The sequence below is a fragment of the Mauremys mutica genome, chromosome 9 (genome assembly GCF_020497125.1).
Source record: "Mauremys mutica isolate MM-2020 ecotype Southern chromosome 9, ASM2049712v1, whole genome shotgun sequence".
In the NCBI taxonomy this organism is placed as follows: Eukaryota; Metazoa; Chordata; order Testudines; family Geoemydidae; genus Mauremys; species Mauremys mutica.
Window position 1 is genome coordinate 54,459,071 of NC_059080.1, and position 16,849 is coordinate 54,475,919.

Consider the following 16,849-nt stretch of genomic DNA (forward strand, 5'->3'; position numbering starts at 1 on the left):
TGTCCAGCTTGTCTCCCAGGGGTGGGCAAAGGTAGATGAGGGTGACACACGTGATTTCTTGCTTGCGTACGTCTATGTTCTAAGCTCTTGCTAAAGATAAGCTTCCAAACATCTTTAGCACTAAGCCCTCCTGGGCAGAGTTCTTTTGTTAAGTAATAAGCGTTTTAGTGTGGTAAGCGGATTAGGTGGGAAAGCAGCACCTGACTAATGTAGTATTAGCCATGAGCTAAAAGGCTCCCACCAGCTAGTCCACCTCAACCACCCAGAGAGGAATCTGCTGGCTGGAGCATGAGGCCACCAGGGCACTAGCAGTAAAAAGCAAAGTGACAGTGGAAATGAATGACAGAAGCAGCCACTCTCCTCTAACACGGAACAAGGGACTTTATTGGAATAAAAAAAACAGCGTCATCCCTAATGCTGCTCCCTCTCTTTCTCTTCTTCACTGCAGAGATCTTGCCCAGGTTCCGGCTGCAGATTTAGAGAGACAGTGCACAGACGCCACATCCTCCCCACCTGCCCTGTGTTAAAAAGAACATAAGAATGGCCAGACTGGATCAGACCAATGTTCCATCTGGTCCAGCATCCTGTCTTCCAACAGTGGTCAATGCCAGGCATTTCAGAGGGAATGAACAGAACAGGGCAATTATCAAATGATCCATCCCCTGTCACCCATTCCCAGCTTCTGGCAAACAGAGGCTAGGGACACTTCAGAGGACCCAGTTTGGCCCATCCTTTCTCCTTGGATGGGTTTTGCCAGGATAATTCATTTGAGAGCCAGGGATGATAGTGAAGTTATCAGTGGTGATAGACAAAGGGGAAGGCAGATGTGGATCCATGCCCATATCATGATCAGTGGAACTGGAGTCAGAACGCCCATGTTCCTTGGAGGGACTGTTATCGACGGGACATCAGGAGAACAGGCAGTTCGGGGAGCCGGGCTGGAAGCAACGAGGTCACGATAGAGCAGTGCACAGGGTTTAATAACGATCCACTTGTTCAGCTTACCCACCTCCAGCCTCACTCTTTGCAAATGAAATGCGGTAGCAGCACCGGAGCAGTGAGTTCTCGGCAGTGCAATAGCTGGCGGCGTGAGCCGTGGCACTTGGTATGATGACCTTGAAGCCCTGTGTCGCAATCCGATACGAAGTTATGGCTTTGGATGGCCAATTGTCAGTCCACGGCCATCTTGTCCTGTTAAAAGGACAGGACTGCCTCCATCTTGGACTAGGTTCTTGTATATAGGAGAGGGCAGAGACTCAATCCTGCCCAGCAACACTGGCTGTGTATGTTCTCCTGTTTTTGTTTTTTCTCTCTCCTGCTGGGCCATCTAAAGGTCAGGCTAGTTCTGTGTGTGAAGGCCTGATTCTGCCCAGCAACCTGTTTTTTTGGGGCCGGTCGTCTGGAGGTCAGGTTAATCCTGCCCAGCGACTCACTTTCCCGCTCTTTTTGGACCCAGTCATCTAAGGGTCAAGCTTGTTTACTTGTCAACTCCAGTGTGCCGTGTGCAAATCCTGCTGACGTGGGGTGGCAACGGCTCGGAGCCTGGAGGGAGGAGGGATCAGGGAGCCAATCAGATACCGACACGAGGGAGTGAGACCTCTCAATAAAACTAGGTTTCCCCCCAAAATTTGTGTGGAGCATCCGCGTGTTAGCTGAAGAACCTGATCAACCTTTCGGCCAGGGTCTCCTCCCAGTAAAGCGCGCTCGTGTCGTATCGTTTGGATTCGTTGTCATTTGGACCCAATCCCTGTCAGCTCGTCATGCTTCTGGTGTCTGTTCTGCTGGTCAGCTGCGCCTGGAGTGCTGTATTTGCTTTTTGATATCTGACAGTTAGCTTATGTAGCCTCTTATTTTTCCCCTCCCTAACTCGGTACCAAGAATCTACTCAGGATATCAGGATTGTATTAATGAGCTCAGAATTGCACAATTGCTTAGCTAGCTTGTATAGTTGTTCTAGTTGTTAGTGAATTGTTAATTGCAAACTGTTTTATGCGTGTGAATCACTGCTCTGTCTTTGTCCTGAGTGCATGAATCTGGGAGCTATCTCCACCTGGAGATTAGCAGACCAAGGGGTTCCCGTCCCCGCGGTCTGAGTGAGTGGAATCTGCCCAGCTGCAGCCGCACCACACTCTGGGTTACCCTTAGAGTGAAAGCAAGGGTGGCTGAGGCAGTGGCCCGTGGGTCTCTGTTCTGTGTTGCACCGGGTACCGCCCTGACGAACCCGATTCCTATCTTGTAAGATTGGTGTGTCTGCCTATTTGGTGTGGTGTGGTGAGCAGTATAAAGTGTATTATTACTGTGTTTTGGGGTGTGTTTGTACTTTTGATACCATCCCAACCAAAGTTGCCTACTCCCCCGGCCCAAGTTGTAATTATCCCCCAAATAAACGCAGCCACTTGGCTTTTCACTGTTATTCTAGTCCTGCCTGTTTTTCCTCACTCAATACCAAGCTTAACGGACCGCAATCTAATTCAGACACCCTGGATTTTGCAGACACAAACCTAGCCCAGTGATGGATCCTGCACTCACTTTGAAGCTCACCATGGCCTCACAGGAGTCCTAGGAGCCCTGGGGACCTATTGCTCCTCAAAACAGAATGAGGGAGGACTGGTTTGTCACTAGAGACCCATCCTAAGGGAAGGGGATGGCCCCCTATGCTACTGCCTTACACACACTGACTGCCACATGGAATTCTGGGGACTTGTCAGACTCCTTGATTCGGGACAGGACAGGTTGGCAGCATTTGGGATATCCCGCCTGTGGAAGCGGCTGCTCCAGGAAGGCAATCTCAGACTAGACAGATGCTTACACATGGGACATGCAGTGGAAGCTGCAAGAGAAAGGATGACAGCCCTAGGAGGCACAACAGCCCCAGAAGTATGTACAGTGAGACAACAGCAAAGGCAAGCAGGTGGCCAGGGCTTCATACCCATCATGAGATGCATTTACCGAGGGAGACGGCATGAGCAGGTAGAGGAGACGGGCCCTGCACTGGACAGCATTGCAAGGAACGTGACAAGTTGGTAACCACCAGCAGAAAGAGACTGTTACCAGGTGAGCTGCCCACCCAACCATGGGAAAAGGTTGGAGCAGGTGTATTTACCTTCAAGGAAAAGCAGGACAGTGGACTATTATTCACCACTCAATGCCTTGCCTGATATCAGAAGCACGTCAGTCACTGGCGAACTGAACGCCTGTTTGCGAGATGTGGCATTCCAGATGTAATGTTGCACCCCATAATGCTTTATAGGAATATGCTTATGAGTGTAAATATGACATAACTGGAATATGTTTTATGCCATGTAACATATCTTTTCAAAGGTTATGATCTACTGAATATATTCATCCTATTTGTATGCATGTATCATCTTTATATCTGAAGTTATGAGCATTGGCTCTATGCTTGTAATTAAAATCCAATCCACATCTGAGCTTTCCCAGGACTGTTCAAACTAACATATAAACAATGGTGTCGGCCTGCAAAAAGCTGAATAATTCATAGACGTGTGACTTGCCCAAGTGGCTAGAGACCCCATCTTGTGGCTGTGATGTGGCACAAGAGAGAGAATATAAGAGGCCCTGGAAATCCCTCCATTTTTGTCTTCAGCTGGCTCAGAAGCTGGCTCCAAAGAGATGCCTGAAAGAAACTGGAACAAAGGACAGTAATTACGGGGGTGTGAGTGATTGCTGGACCCAGACTAGGAGGGACTCTAGTCTGTGAAACAAGTTTATTGGAATATCTCTGAGGGTGAGATTTACCTGCATTTAGTTTCCTACTGTATTAGGCTTAGACTTGTGTGTTTTTGTTTTATTTTGCTTGGTAATTCACTTTGTTCTGTCTGTTATTACTTGGAACCACTTAAATCCTACTTTTTATATTTAATAAAATCACTTTTTTGCTTATTAAGTGACCCAGAGTAAGTAATTAATACCTGGGAGAGCAAACAGCTGTGCATTTCTCTCTATCAGTGTTATAGAGGGCGAACAATTTATGTTTACCCTGTCTAAGCTTTATACAAAGTAAAATGGATTTATTTGGGGTTTGGACCCCATTGGGAGCTGGGTGTCTGGGTGTTGGAGATAGGGGCACTGCTTAAGCTGTTTTCAGTTAAGTCTGCAGCTTTTGGGGGACGTGGTTCAGACCTGGGTCTGTGTTGCAGTGTCTGGCTAGCGTGTCTAGCTCAACAAGGCAGGGTACTGAAGTCCCAAGCTGGCAGGGAAAACAGGCTCAGAGGTAGTTCCAGCATGTCACGTGGCAGTCCCAAGGGGGTCTTTGTGACCCAACCCGTCACACTGGACACTGTGTTCACTGACAACAAACCTCTGTTTGTCTTGGAAGAATTCCAGGTGTTTGCATGCTACAGGGAGTTTGACCACCACCTCTCCTCCCCAACACACCCACAGAATAATGGTAAGATGGAATCAGCTGTTATTCAAGGCTGTTTCTTCTGGTTCAATCCCTTTGTTAGCATTTCAGGCACACAGGAATACCCATCCCAGGGGTGCTAAAACAATCCAGTGCAGGGAAGACTTGTTGCAGCCAGAAAGATGGATAAACCACTGAGAGGAGATGGCCAACAATCAGAGAAAGCAGGCACTAGAGTACAGCAGATCAGCCACAGACCTGCCAGCTGTAGAGACAAGCAATCCGACGAGAGTTGAGCCATTCGAGACACAGCAGGGGAGGGCACTAAAGGAGTCACGAGGGGTGCAGTGGCGCAAAGATCACACAAGGTGACTGCGCAGGAGGGACAAGTGACCCGAAGTAAGAGGAGACACTTGGGAGCCGGCAGACACAGTACCTAGAGAGAGCCCACAGCGATACAGAGATCACCCCCAAAGAGAGGAACAGAACAACGCAGAGGCCGACCCCTCGGGAATGGAGGAGACTCCAGAGAAAGGTTGCTGGCCTCGGAGACAGGTGATGGACACAGAGCAAGGTCACTCCTGGTGCTGTCACTCCTGGTGCAGTCACCTGCTGAGGAGACCAAAGTGTCTCACAGACCCTGTGAGCAGCTAAGTCAGGGTAAAGACAAGCCCAGCTCGGCTTGGTGCTAGCAGCCTCTGGTCAAGGGTCCTGGGTGGGAACTGGGTGTCAGGCTGTATCAAAATGTCTGTAAAATCAGGAAGATGGACCATGACCAGTGGAACTGGGCCCGTGCTCCTTGGAGGGACTGTCGCTGAGGGGACACAAGCAGGCCAGGCAGTGCAGGGAGCTGGGCTGGATGCAACGCGGCCACGTAGACAAAGCAGTGCATGGGGTTTAATAAAGTTCCACTTGTTCAACTTACCCACATCCAGCGTCACTCTTGGCTGATGAGACCCATGCCCAGTGTGCGCACAGCCTCCCTTTCACACTCCCTCCCATGGCTACAAGTGCCTGATTTCACAGCTTGAAACGCTGGCTACCCTCGAACATGTTTTCTCACCGGCTCTCTGACATGTAGGTCACCAGCATGAAGGGCCCCACCCTCCACATGCCTACTCTGGTGTGGTCACTCCCACCTGTGCAGAGAGGGTGTGGAACGCCACCCAACCAACATGCTCCACTCAAGCACACCTTGCACTGGTGTCGGTGACAGTGGGAGGGGCAGGGCCCACATGGCAATCATCACAGGAACCATTTTTAATTTTTTGGATGGGAAAATCCCTGCCTGACCATTTCATGGATATCAGTGGTATTGCCTATGAACTTTCCTACCTGAGTCCACGTCAGCAGGCCCTCGTGTCAGATTAAAGGGAGGGAGAGATGAAGTAACTTGTGCCAGGTCATTTCCATGAGGGCAAATACCCCAGTGAGGTGGGTGTGGTTATTTTAAATGACACACATGTACCCCACTCCAAGCTGGAGAAGCAGCACTGTAAGGGACTATGGGGGAATCCCATTCACTCAGGAGGGAGGGGAGAGCAATTTAAGTGTTGCTCAAGGTTTGTGATCGCAAGCGCTTGGGACCAGGAGAAGAAAGACGTGCTGATGCCCCCTCCTGTGATGGCTTGGTTGAAAAACAAGGATTGTTAATGATGACTTTTGTAAATATGTTCTCAGCAACCTGCTTAAATGGGCCCTCCCAGAAGTCTCTGTGGTGCTGTTTACACCCAGGAACGAGTTCATTTAAAGACAGCTTTCAGAAGCAGCTAACAATTCTGTGCTGCCCTAGGGACGGTCAGGCAGGGAGAATTTCTTCTGATGTTTCATCCAAGGGTTGTGATGGCAGAGAAACTGTGTGTTTGTTGTCACAGCCTTTGAGGAACGTGTCCCAACTTGGGTACCCAAACCCCATTATACTTTGTGCTGGAGACAGGGCCATATGCGTCCTGTGCAAACTCTCTGCCAACACAGCTCCCATCTGACACACACAACCACACTACAGATGGTTCTGCCAATGGGCACTGGTAGTGTCAGCTGTTGGAGGCATCGCACCAACAACAGAAAGGGGATTGGGGGCCAGCACAACTAATACATCTCTCCTCTTTGTTCTTTGAAAAAAACAGCCACACACAAGCAGCATCTGGGTTGTCAATGGGCTCTCCTGCAGACTCTCCTGTCTTTCTCTGGCTTGCCACATGTCTGTACTCCAGGGTGGTGAACAAAGGTTTGCAGAGAATTCACCTAGAGCTATTAGCAGACAGCTCTCCTCATTCGAATCCTGGCTCCGCAGCAAGTTTGGACAGAGCGGCTGTGCTCCCTTCACTCATTAGCACCCACCTGCCTTCAATGGAAGCTGAAATGGCCTGATTCTCAGCAGGAGTCCCAGGCTAGGAGAGCTTCCCAGATGCCCTGAACAAGAGCCTTTAAAAAGTCCTGTGCCGTAATAAACAGGTTAAGTCTCATTCAAACGAGCCACTTTGTGCACTTTCCTGCAGTTAGAGGCTGAGATCGGTATGCTGTGCTCTATGTTGAAGGGGTTAAACTTGTTTCTGAAGGGCTGTTCTTAGGTTAACCCGGCCTGGAGCAGGCCCTGCTCCCCCATTGCCTTGCCCTCCCCTGTACAAAGCTGTACAGGGAATTTGCATAGAACAGAGCACTACACAGCATCCTCTGCATGACCCTCCAACATACAGTTCCCTCATGTGCCGCACAAACACTTTGGGGCAAACTCTCTGCTGGCATCTCTCCACTGCAGTCCCAGGGCTGTGGAGAAGGGGCGGAGTATCCCTTAGTAGATGCACACTCCTGAGATGCACACAGCTGCACCGTGCACCTTCCGTTGGGGGTGAGCTCTTAGGACGACAGCAGGGTCAGTCATTCATATTCTTTTTCCAAATGTAGCAGTACTATGCTCCCTGCTAAGGGCTAGTCACAGGGAGAACTTCAAGGCTGAAGGTTCGGCGATCAGTGTGGCAATAATTGAAAAAGTCAAGGAACATTTATTTTGTCCCTCTGCACAGAACTTGAAAGGAGCTGAAGGGCTTTCCCTGCTTACAAAGAATGCATTCCCGATCAACTAGGAGCGCGGAAATGGATTTGGAAGCTCAGGTCTCCTTTTTTGTGACCCAGATTAATAGTACCATCAGTAAAGGTCTCTTCCAAATAGAGATGCAACTAAAAGCTTCTATCTCTGTCTGTGCTCAAGTTATTTATGGGACAAGCAGCAGAAAAATTCTGGGGAACATTAGATGGGGGTCTTCATTATAGTTCTTATGAACTGTCCACATTGAAATGGACCTTTTTGAATATAAAATAGTTACAAATTAAAATAATAGGCAGGGGAGGCAAAGTCTTTAGACACCATAATATAATGATTCAGCAAGCAAATGAGTGGGTTTTGGAAGGTGCACTTCCTGTGGTATTCCATCATTACCCAAGTCCACCATCCCTCTGAGCAGGCCGCAGTAAGGTTCTCTCTGACATTATCCAAGCGTTGCTTTACGGCTGCATAATCCCCAAACGGGACTTTTTCCAACAACAAAGCACTGTGAGCTTTGGCCCTCGTGTCCATAAATGTCTTTTGAAATACAGCCATTTCTTTCTGTCTTGCCTGAGTGAGCTGGCTACCTGGAGAAAACAAGGCCTTCCTTGCCAAGGTGATGGCTGTAACAGCATGTGCTCCTTAAGGAGGCCACCCCAAACCCTGAGGACCAGACTGACAAAGGGATTTAGATGCCTAAAGATGCAGCTGGGCATCTAGGCCTGGATTCACTGAGGTATTTAGGCACCGACACCCCAGATTAAGGCTATATCTGTGTTAGGTGCCCACATCACAGTTTTAGGCTCCACTGCATTTCACAAAACTCCTGTTGAACCTTGTAGGAGCATAAATTCACCCAGTGCCTACATTTTCAGGGCAGAAGTTCCCTGTGCCTAAGTTTCTGCCTCTGGGCATGCGTGGGTGTCCAGACTCCTAGTTCCTGTCTCAGCCCCAGAGCGATTCGCATGCCTAGGGAGACAAGCTCCAAACTCAGGCTTTGTGAATCACAGTGTGTTCCTGTGCTTTTCTAGGTGCCATGATGCTTAGAGACTCAACACCTAAGTCCCTTCATGAATCCAGGCCTGTGATGGGGCATTCACTGCACCCCTCACCTGAAAGGATTAAGGTAGCTGGGAAGGGGCTAATTAACCTAATAGGCTGCTCCTGGGGGAGAATTAGGTGGCCTAAGTAGCCCCTGATTGATGATAGAGCCCAATTGAGAAGGAACATGTGGGGCTAGGATAAAGTCAGGCAGTTGGCAGCAGAAAGGGGTTGTAGTGAGGAGCTGGTAGCCACCCTCTGGACATTAGAGAGGGAAGGAAGGAGACAAGGGGAGAGGATATAGGAAAAGGCTCAGGGAAAAGGCAGCAAGTTTTAAGATCGTGCAGACCTTGGCTGCTGATTCAAGGGTCCCTGGGCTGGAACCTAGGGGAACCTGGGCCTGCCCTTTACTCTATCAGCCACTGAGGAAGTAGCACAGATAGGCAGTGGATGGGAAGACTGCTGGAGACAGTGTATATGGAGGGACTGTGATACCCTGGAAGGGGAAAACACACAGTGACCTGGTCGGAGAGCCAAGCCAAGAAGGGAGAGAACCCTGAGTCACAGAGGAAGAGAGAGGCAGCAGGGCATGCAAATGACTGGCCAATGGGGCATCAGACCTGGAAGGAGCTAATCCCCAAAACAGCCAGGAAGAGGCGCCTGTGATGGGGTATACCAGACCCTCTGAGGCCCCTGCTGGAGGCCTCATGGTCCTGCCACACCCCACTCCAGAAAAAGGCAGTGGAGAGGGTCCTCCAAGCTGAATAGAGTGACTGTGTCCCACACAGCCAATCAGAAAGGTGCTGCAGGGAGCAGCCAATCAGGGCTCAGCTGGCTAGTATAAGAAGAGCTGCAGAGCCAGAGTGAGTTCAGTTCCTTGCTGGAGCTGAAGGAGCCTTGATGGTGTGTGGTTGGCTGAGAGAGCTGCTGGACTTTGGCCAGGGTAGTGCTGGCAGAAGCCAGGTGAAGCAAGAAGGAGCTCTGATCTGGTTGCTGGGACTCCATCAGGACAAGGCCCTGAGGTAAGAATGAAGATGCTGTGGGGAAGTGGACTAGGGAATTATAGCAGTGGCACAGCTTAGATAAAGAGACACAGCAGATGGCTACTGTCTACAGGGTCTCTAGGCTGAGACCTGGAGTAGTGGGAGGGAATGGGTCCCCCCCATGTCCTCATTAGCCACTGTGGGCATGGGTGGCAAGTTTGTAAAAATTTTGGTGGTGCCCAGAACCTGCCCCCCAACTCCACCCCCCCAAACTCTGCCCCCACCTGCCTAAGGCTCTGGGAGGGGGCTCAGCGGGGGAGGTCTGGGGTGCAGATCCTGGGCTGGGGATTAGGGTGCAGGAGGGGTGCAGGCTTTGGGATGGAGTTTGGGTGCTGGGTGCAGGCTCTGGGCTGGGGCAGGGGGTGGGTGTGCAGGAGGGGGTGAAGGGTGCAGGCTTTGGGACGGAGTTTGGGGTTGGGAAGGGGTGTGGGAGGAGGGGGTGCACCTTCTGGGGAGGGAGTTTGGGGATAGGAGGGAGTGCAGGGTGAGGGCTGTGGGGCTGAGGATGAGGGGTTCATGATGCGGGGGTGCTCAGGGCTAGGGAAGAGGGTTGGGCTGTGGGGTGAGGGCTGTGGATGAGGGGTTAATGATGTGGGGGGCTCAGGGCTAGGGCAGAGGGTTGGGATGTGGGGTGAGGGCTGGGGATGAGGGGTTCATGCTGCAGGGGGGCTCAGGGCTGGGGCAGAGGATTAGGGTGTGGGGTGAGGGCTGGGGGGCTGAGGATGAGGGTTTCATGATGTGGGGGGGCTCAGGACTGGGGCAGAGGATTAGGGTGCAGAGGGATGAGGGTTGGGGCTGAGGATGGGGGGTTCATGCTGTGGGGGGCGCGGGGGGCTGAGGGCGCGGGGGGCTGAGGGCTCAGGGCTGGGGTTGAGGGTTTGGGGCATTGGAGAGGCTCAGTGTAAAGGCAGCCTGCCTTGCCATTTGTGGATGGCAGGCACTAGGACCCTGCGGCAGCAGACAGCAGTTCTGCTGGGAGCCCTCCGGCAGCACAGAGCAGGCAGGGGAGAGGCACGCGCTGCTTTTTGTCAGGCAGGGACGTGACGTGACGCGGCGGGGGGGGGGGGGGGACACGTGGGGAGGGGCTGAGACCTGCTCCAGGCAGGGTCGCAGCAGCGGGGGGAGATCTGCGGGGACCAGGGCGGATCCAGGCAGGGCCGGGGGGGAGACCCAGCTCCAACTATTGCTGGAGCAGGGCACCCAGCCCTGAATATTCCTGGAGCCCGGGCACCGCACACAGATATAACCTGCTGCCTATGACTGTGGGGAAGTGGCCTGGACATTGAGGCACCCCAGAAGGGGAACTGAACCCTTTAGTGGCCCATCGGGAGAGATGGAGCCCAGGAGTACGGCCCGATACCAGGGTTAAGACCACTGATAGACTACAGGACTAATTAAGGACCTAAGCCCAAGGAAGGCTACAGAGAAAGTGCAGGCCTGCATGTACTAAGCTAAGGGAGTGCTCGTGAGAGGTGAGTGCACCCTATTACAGTGCCCTAGTGGTGAGTGAGCAAGCTAGGTACCCATCCCCACTGAAATCCCTGGGAGTTGGTGGCCAGCCCGCTTGGGTGCAGTGCTGACCGGAGGGTGCCTGTTCTGCTTCAAGCTCTGAAATTTACTCTTGTTCAGCACTGGAACAAATTCAGGGAGGAGATGGGGAGACCCAGGTTTGGGACCCTGCTCTGCCTGCTTGAGAGTGCCCTGGGATGAACGGCTTTGCCCTGAATTGGGCAGAACAGGGCCTAGATCCTGGCTCTCCCAGGGCAGTGCCTAACCCCGCAGGCTATGGAGCAGAAGAGTTGCTCACCCCACTTCCTGGGGAAAAGGTCACTGAAGCCAACACATCTCCGCTTTGACCAAACAACATATTTCAGCAAAATTTCATTGTAGGAAATTTTTTCCCGCCTGCTCTGCTTAGGTGCTGTTGTAACCCCACTGGTCACCTCTCTCACATACTCATGTTTGGGCCATTCCCCACCCCCAAACACTGCCAGAGTGCTCTCAGAAAGCCATCACAGCAGAAGGCTTTCCTTTGCAGCAGGCATTTCACACTGAGACCTGTGAACACACCAGCTCCGGGACATGGTGTCAGTGGGCCAGGGGATGCATAGCTAGAATCAGTGGAGACCCAGCCCATGGCACGCTCCTTGACCAGGCAACTGGAAGAACAGGGCAGGGTTATCTTCCTGCGACTGTGGGATTGCTGTAATTCACTGACACGGCCAAACCCTCGCATCAGCCCCCGGGGAGAGCTAGCTGTTTGGTTGCCCTGAGGAAGGCGACTGAAACTTACACTAGCAATAGCGCCAGTGTCAGCTTCCCCCACCCCCCCATGCAAGCCCCCTCTCTTCCTGGCCGCCGATCCCCCAGATGGAGGCAGCAGTGCCATGGGACTAGCCCAGGAGCATTCAGGACATGACACGAGTTTTGCACCATAGATGGTGACAGAACTGGACTCTAATGCAGCAGGACGTGCTGGAGATGACATCAGCCATTGCCATGGGAACCCCCCCCCAGTGTGCTGGGTTAGTTTGGGTAGTAGGAATAATTGGAGGGGAAGTGCTTTGGAGAGCCTGTTGGTATCTGGGCTGGAGCCAGGGTGGCTTTGCTCTTTCCAGAGCTCAGTGTGAACGTGGGTAAAGGACATTGGTGCTCGGAGCAAAGCAGGACTCCCAGAGCATCCCTCTTAGGGTGACCAGATGTCCTGATTTTTATAGGGACAATCCTGATTTTTGGGGCTTTTTCTTATATAGACCCCTATTGCCCCCACCTCCTGTCCCGATTTTTCACACTTGCTTTCTGGTCATTCTAGTCCCACTGTTCTGCTATGGAAAGTCATGGATGAAGACTTCAAAAACAGGCCTCTTGGCTCAAGGCCTGCTTGGGGCCAAGTTACTGGACAAACACCATGCAAGTGCAGCTGGGGATTTCCCTGCTCAGCAGTCCAGTTCATTCCCACCCGACTCACAGTTCTGGTTCCTGGTCACTGCCCCTGTTCCCAGAGAGGAGTTTGTTAGCTTTTGTAGAAATCCAAAGTTGGGTTAATGCAGCTTGCTAACTTAATTCTTCCCAAGGATCTGATTATTTAAGGAAAGGGGCAGGCAGGTTCCTCTTACCTTCCTTGCTTGCCCCAAGGACATGGGAGGAGAGATACAGGAAGGCCCTGAGTAAACAAACTCTGCCATGGAAGTCAACATTTGACTCTGAGCCAACATTCTGGGGACCGTCCATGGCAATCACATGCTTTGCTGAGAAACACAGTAAACTGCTCTCCAGCCCTTGTCATGGGCTCTGGGAGGTGGGGGGGGGGGTGGCAGAGAGTTCAGTGTTTGAACAATCATACCTCTCTACCATGGTGGGATGACTGGCTCAGTGGGTTCAACCGTGCAATTCCCTCATTCTCTATTACTAGGGCCAGTGTCATAGCAAAGGCGCTGCCCTAGCAGGAGGATCCTGTGTTAAGACCGAGGCCAGGCCTATGCTAGAAAGGTTTGCTGGGTTAGCTATACCAGCACAACCTTCTAGTGGAGATGCAGCTTATACCAGCAACTAAATGCTTTTGTCAGCATAGATCATAGTGGTTTGGTGAGTGTACGAAGCTGTACTGGGTAAAGGACTCGCATGCTGCTATAAGTGTGCCTACACAAGAACTTTTACCGGGATGGAAATGCCTTGGAAGAATCACTCCCCAGCCAATATTGCTATAGGGGCAGAAGTTTCTAGCGCAGACAAAGCCGAGGCACCCGTGAGGATCAGGATTTATATAAACCACTCTTGTAATTTTGTGGGGCCTGGCTCATGATTTTGGACCCCTTGGGGTTGATGATATGGGAGGGAATGGACAAGGTAACCCTGAACTGCTCCTGTTTTGGTATAATAAGCCACGGTCCTAGCACGCCGGTTGTGTTCTGTAGGCATCGTGGCAGAGGGAGAAGTTGAAGCAGGGGAATATTTTCAGCTATGCAGCTAGTGTGAAATGGAAACCCACCGCCTTGAGCACAGCTGCTCCTTTCTGTAGCTCTGGTCATGATGGGACTCTCTCGAAGTTTGGCAAGGAGGGTTACCCAAGCATGGGCTGAAGCACCATTCACTAATGCCTGGAAAGCTAAGAAAGTGGAGGTGGGAGAGCTCTGTGAACACCCTACTGGGGGTGCTGTCGACACAGCATGGAGGAAATGGTGAGGAGTGTACATCTGGAATTCTTTTGCCAGGCAGGACAGATTCCTGGTGGGCATCTGAATCCAGAGCCAGTGTCCAGTGAGACTAGCAGGTGGCCCTTGGACCTTTCCCACAGCTAACAGGAGCAAGGATCAGGCTCCCTGCCTAAGGAAGGGATCTTGTGCCAGGTGAAGTGTGCTTTCATTAGTGAGCAGGGCCCATGCCCGAGGTTCCCTGCTGTGCATAGGGCTGTGCTACTGCACACCAGGAACAGCTCCCTCTGCTTCCTGCGTGCAGAGTGTCTCCAGCTGCCCCGTGCCATACGTTGGCACAGCAGGTGAACGGCTGCAACCTCCTTTCCCTGCAATGAGGTCAGGGAGAGCCCAGCGGAGCCATTCAATGTGTAACAAACACTCTGGACACGTGAGTGACCTCCACAGTGTCTAGGCAGCCACTTCCCCACCGGGGCTGGCGCACACACCACCAGGGAGCACTCAGCACGAGGAAAGGCCAGAGCAGACTAGGCCAGGATACTAGTCCACTTCCCCCTATTGCAAAGTGCAATCCCTTGTCCCATTCCCAGTCCTCCGCAGCTCCGGAGAGCAGCCCACGTGGGGGTTGACCCATTGCTCGAGTGGGGGAGGTGAGCACAGGGGGACACAGAGCATCCACATGCACCTAGTGCTACACACGCACATCTGGTCCCTCTCACACATGCTGTTATGGTCTAATTGTAAGACTTGGTGCTACTGGGGACTTTGGGGATGAGGAGACCAGGCTGGTTTGTGCAGCCAGCCCCTGTCTCCCGGCATCTTCTGGGTGAAAATGACTGCCCTGCTCTTTCCAGAAGACAGAGCCTTTTTAACCCCGGAGATATCTCGCCCAAGCCCAGATGCCTTACTGCCCAGTAGCAGACACCCAGAGCAGGTCAGTTTCAGGGCAAGAGGTAAAGGAGATTGTTAGAAGTATCGACAGCCTTCTACAGCCAAGGATCATGAGAGAATCTCAGATATGCTGAGATTAAATCATCATAATCGTACTAAAAGCTGGGCCCTCTGGTTTCTGAGCCTCTATGTTGCATTCAGGTCCTTTTCTCCACAACCAGGAGGGTTGGAAAGCTAACTTGCCTTGTAAATGAAAGCTGAGATTCTTGTGAAGTCACAAGACTCCAGGCCCTGGGGCTTTTAGGAAAACACCAAATAATGCAAGGTTCACAGTGAAATTGGGAGAGTTGGCAATGTCGCATTAGGCTTCACGAGTCATAATTATTCTGGATGGATCGCATGTTCCAAGTGCTCGGACACTGTGATTTGCACATGATAGGCCAAGTAACCATCTGTCAGCGCATGATAAATTCCAGTGATCTCAAATCAGAGACTTATCCTTGAATTTAGGCCTAACTTGTTCTGATCACAGCAAAGCTCAGGGCATCTTGGAGCAAAAACAGGTGCTAGCTCACAGGCTCCAGTTGCCCTGCACACCTGGGCAAGCATGCTGCTCTGGAGGCCAGAGGGGAAGGAACAGAGGGTAGGGCTCTCTTGCTGGAGAGGCACATGTGAGGGTAGATGGTGCTCCCTGGTGTTCATGTGTACTGGTTACATTCCCTAGAGATACATACATGGAAATGTGATGGAGAAGGCTCCCTGTGTTCACACAGTACTAAGTCAAAGAACCATCCAATTTCCCTTGCCAAGAAAAGTCCATGAATTAGAAGCAGCAAAGAATCCTGTGGCACCTTATAGACTAACAGACGTTTTGCAGCATGAGCTTTTGTGGGTGAATACCCACTTCTTCGGATGCAAGTCATGCTGCAAAACGTCTTAGTCTATAAGGTGCCACAGGATTCTTTGCTGCTTTTACAGAACCAGATTAACACGGCTACCCCTCTGATACTTGACACATGAATTAGAAATCACTGTCTGGGTTGGCTGTTCCTTGTGACACACAGAGACACAGTTCTGCACCGTTGCAGAGAAAGAGTCCATGTGACTCAGGGAGAGGCATGGCTCTGACCCATCCTGTGTTCAAAGAGGAGCTGAGCATCCAGCTGCATGAGTCCTGGCCTAAGGGATGGAGCTGTCACTAAATCACACACACACACACACACACACACACCCCACCACCAGTTTGGAGGTTCAGCCATGCCCACTGTTTATGCTGTTTGTTAATTACCATAGTACTGAGACAAAATAAAGCTGTACCGTAACATCCCATTCTGCTCCAGTGATTTGCAGGGCTGACCTTACCATGAGGCGAACAGAGGCAGCCGCCTCAGGTGCCAGACTGTCGGGGGGCACCACTAGGACCCCGAGTGTAGAAAATTGTGTCTGCTGCTGGTGCATATGTATTCTCTCTGCTCTAGATGCACAGAGAAGCTGGAGTGCTGTGCTGGAGGAAGGAGGGCACAAGAGACATAACTGACAGACAGGAGAAAAGGTGAGAGGAAATAATAGAAAGCAGCAGGAGCTGCTGGGAGAGAGAGGAGGAGGAACCTCTCTAGCACCCTCAGGAGTCTGGACTGATTAACACCAGCTTCTCAGGGAGCTTCTTGTTTCCTGCTGCTTCCCTGAACCCACTTGAGGAGAACAGGCAGTAAACTGAAGTAGTAGGAGCCAGTTAGGCCCTTAAGACGCTGATATCTTCCCTCACTCAGGCCCGGCTACCAGCCTGCTTATTTCTCCCCTTAAATTGAGTGTTGATAGCTACTATAGCTGGCACACAACAGCAGTCATGAGTGAAAGAAGAAAACGCCCCTCTGGGGCAGCCTTCAGTAAAAGAAAGCAAGCAAAGGAAGCTTTTCTATCTAAGCAGGAAGGAGCTCTCCTGAGATACATAGACACAAAAGTTCACGGTGAGCTTTCCGGCCCCAGTGAGGATGTGAGTGGTGAGGAGATGCCTGATCTTCCAGTTAGTCAGAGTGCAGGTGACCTGGCAGTTACTGCAGCATCCATATCTCCATCTCAAATGGATGTAACCATGCACATTCTTGAAGAAAAGTGTAGATCAGAGGAGAGTGTGGTGGAAGCACAAGAAACAGCTGCTGCTGAGTTTAGTTCCTTAAGTCTAGATGGTCCAGGACTGTGGACCCACTTGAGCAGTGGCCTGAGGGACTTCCTTGTACTGCATGGCCCACCCCTTCCACTGGCAGCTTAGCCAGCTTCAGGTATGAAGCAGGGCTGAGCCTTGGTTGATGCCAAC